This window comes from Dromiciops gliroides, chromosome 1, assembly GCF_019393635.1.
Source record: "Dromiciops gliroides isolate mDroGli1 chromosome 1, mDroGli1.pri, whole genome shotgun sequence".
Taxonomy (NCBI): Eukaryota; Metazoa; Chordata; class Mammalia; order Microbiotheria; family Microbiotheriidae; genus Dromiciops; species Dromiciops gliroides.
Window position 1 is genome coordinate 720,886,053 of NC_057861.1, and position 7,382 is coordinate 720,893,434.

Genomic DNA, 7,382 nt, shown 5'->3' on the forward strand with positions numbered 1-7,382 from the left:
AATGGTATTCTCAAAATAAGAAAAAAAAGATATTCACAATTTTACCAAAAGCAAAAAAGATGACAAGCATGCCAATTTTGCTACCATTTCCATATGGTCTCTAAGTTATTATCTTTATCTAGTGCTTTACATTTTTACAAAGCTCTTTCCCCATATCAAACCTGTAAAGTAGGGACTATAAGAGTTATTGTATTATCTCCACTGTATAGTTGAGAAAATCAAAGACACTGGGAAGTGACATGACATCCCCATATTTACCTTGATATAACCTAGCAAGAAATGGGCATGAGAATCTTATCTTATGATTCCAAACCACTGAGGCCAATGAAAAGTGAATGCTGCCAAATGGAAAGATGAGGAAACTTTGATGTTGAGCCATAAGAGATCTGTTGTCAAAGAGGAAGGGATCAAAATGTGAGTAATAGAGAAGATAAGATGAAAAAAATAGACTCAAATAAACCAAGATTACAAAAGGAAGAAAACTAAGTTAAAAACATTAAAGCCAGTTGGATAAATCAACAAGGAATATATTAAAATATAGGGGTGATGGTCTATTCTGGGAAATGAAAAAAAAGTCCAAACATCTAAATAAATATTTTAAGACAAATGAAAATATATCAACACCTGAGGAAGTGTGTTTACTTCAAATAGAGGATACATAGGCATAACTTAAGTATGATAGGGCTCTCAGAAGTAAATAAAATAAACTGAACACAATAATGCAAAAAATAATAAAAGACAACTTCCCAGAATGCCTGAACACAGAAAATAAAATGGAATGTGAAATATTAAATATATTGCTTGTAGAAAAAAATAAATACACACATGTATCCATAGTCAAATAAACAAATAAATAAATAAATAAACACATTTTCTGAAAACTTCAAGATACTTAGTAGCCAAATTTAGTGATTCTAATGACAAAGACATTTTCTTCAAGACATCAGGAGAAAGACCTTCAGATATAAAGGTACTAGAATTTTAATGACATAATGTTATTTCCCACCAACTAGAAACTTTAGAAGGAAATGGAATGATATGTCTGACAGAGAAAAGAAGTTCAAAATGGAAAAAAAAAGTCTGAAGTCTTAATCTTAATTCTCAATAAAAAGGGCAACCAATAAAGAGAGACATTTGAAGCATTCTCACACACACCAAAAAGATGTTTATTTGTTTGCAGTCACCTCAAGAAAAAGCAACAAACAAACAAAAAAATAAATAAAGCTACAGAGGAACACAGAAAAATAATTTATGCCAATAAAAAGAAGAAAAAAAAAAGAAATGGAAAAAGAGAACCATACCCATGGGATTAAAATAAAAACAACCAAAAGCAACAGAAAAATAACAACATGATCCTCATTAAGAGATTTCACTCCAAATGTCCTAAAGAAGATAAAAATACAATCTGATTTGAGCACAGGGAATGATGGTGAAGGAAGAGGTCTGAATTATCATGGATTTGACCTTATAATACTCCTCAATAGGTTAATTAAATTCTTAATTGTTATTTTGTTTGTTTATTATTTTAAATGAATCTTAAAATATGAATGGAGATGAAAAAGGAGATCTGTGGTCTAGTCTAATCAAATCAAAGGTAAACAATGATTAGAAAGTGACTCCAGTAGTCTCTCTGAGAAAGAGAGAAGGTGGGGGAGGGTAGGCTATGGGAGAACAGGTCAGGTGGTGAAGTAAGGATTTTAACAGGAAAAATCTTTAATGAGTTAGGGAAAGGTGTCCCACCAAAGAACATCCCAACAGAGTGAGAGATGTTTTGTAATGGAGTATAGAAACATTACAATGCTTAGAATCTTCAAGAATTCAGTACCTAGAGAAACCACTATATCTGAAGAAATGCCATGTCTACATGGCAGCATTCCATCTCAGGAGAAGAAATATAAGAGCTCCTCAAGGTAGCTGAAATCTAGCAAGTTGAGAAGACATGGATTCTAAGAGAAGACTTCATGACAAATGGGAGGGAAATGATCACAGAGAAGAAATGGTCCTTTTGGAATTAAAGCTTGTAAAGTATTAATTTTGATTCTCCTCTTCTAAACTATTTCTACATCATTATCTTGTGGATCTTGTGCCCACCACCATTATTCCATTCTACAGAAAAGGTGAAAAGATGAAAAGAGAAGACTTGAAGGCTCAGAGTACATAGCCTGTGGGAATTGGAATGCATTAATATAAAATGAACAAAAATAACTGGAGAAAAAGTATTGGCTTCAAAGAGGAGGAAGAAAACAAAAATCCGAATACAGAAAACAACAACAGTATTAGGGTCCAATGAAGGATAATATAAACCTAACTCTCAATTCTTTCAATAAAAATGGCTAATCAATCTTTTCAAACTAAAGTGAGTGACATTGAATAAGAAAACAATGAAAAAAAAAAAAAACGCTCCAATTTTTTTTCCACAAAATGTATGGGCCTAATAGCTCCACTGATGGCACACTAGTGTCTTTATTTATCCACAACCCTTCCAACAATTTTTTTCCATTTTCCTTTTTTCTCATAGCTGCCAGTCTAATGGGTCTTAGGCAGAATCTCAGATTTGCTTTAATTTGAATTTCTCTAAATATTAACGATTTAGGATTTTTTTTAAGTAGCCAAAAATAGTTTAGCTTTCTTCTCTTGATAACTGCCTGTTCATATCTTTTGACCACTGATCAAATGGGCTCTTGTCTGATTTTTTTTCATACCTTCCAATTTGGCCATAGGGAGTCAACACAATTTATACCTTCCTTACTTTCTCATGTCTCCTATGATAAAGCAAGAGCTCCTGGACTATTATGGGATCAAGGACCCTAACACCCAAGAAATTCTTAAATTTTCCCAAGGGAAAATCAGCTCTACCTCCCACATCAGAAATGCAATGTGGCTGAGCACAAAGACCCAGGTCTGCAAGGAATAAAGATGATATTTTGATATGGATGGATGCTATACATACACTAGGCACTCCTTCCCAGTACTTCCCCTTCCAGTTGTTTTGCCCTTCCCAGTTGCTTTGATGTTTGTAAACATACAAAAAGACCAGTTCTTCTCTGACTCAATGGGACAGTCTCCATAGTTATTCTGTCTCTTCTCCATATGTTCCTCTTGCTAAATAAAGCTCTTTTAAATTAAAAAGATTTGTGGTGAGACTCCCATTTGGGTGAGCTAGCCCCTGATCCAGGTCACAAGCTCCCCCAACCCCCACCAAAAAGAAGACAGAAAATATTTCATTTCTATCTTTGTATCCCCAGTATTTTACGCTCTGTTTGTCTCACTTCAATTCACAGGTAATTTAGGTCTGATATTGAAATAAAATGCATCACTACTTAGCCATAACAAATTAATGACATGCAGCAATGATTATGAAATAAGGAACTCTGGTTTAATTCAGGTGAATGAACCTTTCCCCTCTCTCTGCTCATTATGTTCAGCAAACCCAGAATCAAAGAGAGATGGAACTTCTCAGGTTTGTTTGTATTTACTAAATCAAGAAGTTATGCAAATAACCAAGGCCATTAATTCTTTTAACATATGTCTTTTAAAATTTTTTTTTGGTGAGGCAATTAGGGTTAAGTGACTTGCCCAGGGTCACACAGCTAGTAAGTATTAAGTGTCTGAGTCTGGATTTGAACTCAGGTCCTCCTGAATCCAGGGCCAATGCTTTATCCACTGCGCCACCTAGCAGCCCCCAACATATGTCTTTCAAGAAGATGTTTTCAATATTTTTTAAGGAATAACAAGCCTACATTGCTATTAGCATAAAATAGAAGATTGCTCCCAACATAACAAGCACCTACAACAATGTCTGATATACAGTAGGCACAAATAAATACTTGCTCATTACTCGATTGTGATGATACAAGTGAAACATGTGGCTATCCTTAGAATACCAGTCATGTACCCTGGCATATCAGGCAGGTTCCATTTTACCACATTTAATACTTGCCACTGCTCCAGCAGTTCAATGAAGTAATCTATCGGGATTGAAATAGTTCCTTTCCAAGAAACTGGGCTCTCTCTTTCCTCCTTCTTCCTCTCTAGGCTCCCCTTTGCTCACATTGCTGCTGCCTCTGCCACAGCCTTGGGATCCACATACAATCCTCTTTACCATGGAGGATTACTATAAGCCGAACCAACAGAAACTGCAGGTGCTAAAGGATACTGCCAACCCACTGCATATCAGCTCCATCCAAGCCACCACTATGGCCAGCTTGGGCCACCCCACATAATGCTGCAGTACAACAGAGATCATGGTGGTCCTCTTCTTCCACACCATGAAGTACAAACCTCAGGACCCGAGGGACCCCAGCAGTTACCTTTTTGTACTCTCCAAGGGTCATGCGCCTCCCATCCTCTATGCAATCTTGGATGAGGCATTCTTCCTGCCTGAGGCTGAGCTGTTGAACTTGCAGAATATCAGTTTGATTCTAGAAAGCCACCCAGTCCCTAAACAAGTCTATAGACTCCTGAGCCAGGGGCTTGGAGAAGCTTGTAGAATGGCCTACATAGGCAAATACTTCAACAAAGAGAGCTACCATGTCTATTGTTTGCTGGGTGATGGGGAGATATCTGAAAGCTCCATGTGGGAGGCCATGGCCTTCTCGGGATTCTAAAAGTTGGACAAAGTGGTTGGCATCCTCAACATTAACCAGCTGGGCTAGAGAGAACCTTCCCTGCTGCAGCACTAAGTGAAAGTGTACCAGAAGTATGGCACAGCTAGGTGGTGCAGTGGATAAAGCACTGACCCTGGATTCAGGAGGACCTGAATTCAAATCCAATCTCAGACACTTAACATTTACTAGCTGTGTGACCCTTGGCAATTCACTTAAAACTCATTGCCCTGACAAAAAAGAAAAGAAAAGAAAAGAAAAGAAAAGAAAAGAAAAGAAAAGAAAAGAAAAGAAAAGAAAAGAAAAGAAAAGAAAAGAAAAGAAAAGAAAAGAAAAGTGTACCAGAAGCAATGTGAATCCTTTGGGTGGTACGCCATCATGGTGGATGGACATAACATAGAGGAACTCTTCAAGGCCTTTGACCAGATCAAACATAAACCACCGGCTGTCACTGCAAAGATGTATAAGGGCTGAGGAATCTCAGGTGTGGAAGATAAGGAATAGTGGCACGGGAAACCCCTCCCTAAAAACATGGCAGAACAGGTCATTGAGGAAATCTATGGCCATATCCAAAGAAAGAAGAAGATTCTAGCTACCCTACCCAGAGAGGATGCCCCAGAAGTGAAAATCACCAATATCTAGATGCCCTCTCCCCAAAATTACGAACATGGAGACAAGATGGCCACCTGCAAAGCCTATGGCATGTCTCTGGTCAAACAGGGCATGCCAGTGACCATGTTATTGCACAGGATGGGGACACTAAGAATTCGACCTTTTCAGAATTTTTCAAGAAGGAACATCCTGATCACTTCATTGAGTGTTTCATTGCAGAACAGAACATGGTGAGCATTGCCGTGGGCTGTACAACATAGTATTGGACTGTGCCTTTCAGTAGCACCTTCCCTGCCTTCTGTACCAGAGCCTTCGACCATATCTGGATGGTGGGTGGCTATCTGTGAGAGCAACATCAGCCTGCGTGGCTCACACTGAGGAGTGTCCATTGGTGAAGATGTGGCTTCTCAGATAGCCCTTGAAGATCTTGTCATGTTCCAGAGCATTCTCTATGGAACAGGCTTTTACCCAAGTGATGATGTGGCTACTGAGACAGCAGTAGAGTTAGCTTCCAACACAAAGGGCATCTGTTTCATAAAGACCAGCCTCCCAGAAAATGCAATCATTTACAACAACAATGAAAACTTCCAGGTTGGCCAGGCTAAAGTGGTTCTAAAGAATAAGGATGACCAGATGACTGTGATTGGGGCTGGGGTGACCCTCCATGGAACCTTCACAGCTGCTGAGCAGCTGAAGAAAGAAAAGATCAACATCTGAGTTCTTGATCCCTTTACCATGAAGTCCTTGGATAGGAAGCTTATCCTTGACAGTGCTCGTGCAACCCACAACCACATCCTGACTGTGGAAGTCCATTACTATTAGGGTAGCATAGGAAAGGCTGTGGCTTCTGCTGTAGTGGTTGAACCTGGCATCACTGTCATCTGCTTGGTAGTCACCAGCATACCCAGAAATGGGAAGCCAGCAGGGGTTGCTGAAGATGTTTGGTATCAACAAGGACACCATTGTTCAGACTGTCAAAGCAGCCTTGCCTAAAGCCTAAGATACCTGCTGATGCTTCCAGACCAAAACAAGAGGTTAGGGAAGAGAGAGAAACATTCCTGTAACTTTGAATATATTAAATACCTTTTTGTTTCTACTGAGGATAAATTGAAAATTTAAAATAATTAAAACTGCAAAAACCAAAACCAACCAAAACCAACCAAAACATAAAAACTCCAAGAAACTGGATTTAGCCACTGAAAAGGAATTTTCAATAATGGGTCATTATTCAACACTGCAAGTAAATGGAAGATCCCCTTTAAGTAAGTTATGAATTGAGAACAATGATTTCACTCACTAGCATCTGACCACATATCTCAAAATCCATCCATAATGCTTGTATGACAGATACAACTTTTAAAAAATGAGGTAGTAGAAGATTCAGTTACTGAGTTAGGTTGTATACTTAGATAGTGTTAGAATTGGAGTCAGAAGAAGCCTTAGTTCAAATCCCAGCTCTTATGTTTTCTACTTGCTATAATTTGTATAATTGCTCTGAGCTGTGTATTCCTGATGTGTAAAATAGGAATAGTGGTAGAATTAATACATAGCTCATAAAGCTGTTATGGTGAGTAATTGAGATGATGCTTATAAAGCAGTATAATGATTTCTGAAAATCTTGAAAATATAAAATAGATATTATTTTTGGTAACTGTGTTATGTGGTCTCCATATTTTAACAAAGTATCTTTCTTTCTTGAATGATACCATCGTCTTCTTAGGTACCTAACATGGCCCAAACTCTGTGGTCCTTTATTTTAATTTTAAATATTCATTTTAATTAGATTTCCCCCCATTACATGTAAAAAAAGAAAAACAAAAACATTTTTTTACATTGATTTTTTAAAACTTTGTGTTCTAAGTTTTCTTCATCCCTTCCTTCCTCAACCATCCCTATAAAATCAAGTAATTCAATATGTCCTACATGTGCAGTTATGCAAAACATCTTCACATTAGGTTGTGAAAGAAAATAGACAAAATAACTTTATAAAGATGAGCTAACAAATAAAATTATACTTCAATCTATATTCAGCTACCATCAGTTCTTCCTCTGTTGATGGTTTGTGTTTTTCATATGTCCTTCAAAGATTATCATGCTCTTCATTTCTTTCACAGTTACTATTGCTATCTTACCCTCCATATTATTCCCTCCCCTTCATATTTATTC

At 37.5% G+C, this 7,382-nt stretch overlaps 1 pseudogene; it reads left to right on the top strand.

Annotated features, from left to right (window-relative positions):
- Positions 1-4,103: 4,103 nt before the first annotated feature.
- LOC122739199 lies at positions 4,104-6,216 on the top strand (annotated as a pseudogene).
- Positions 6,217-7,382: the final 1,166 nt, after the last annotated feature.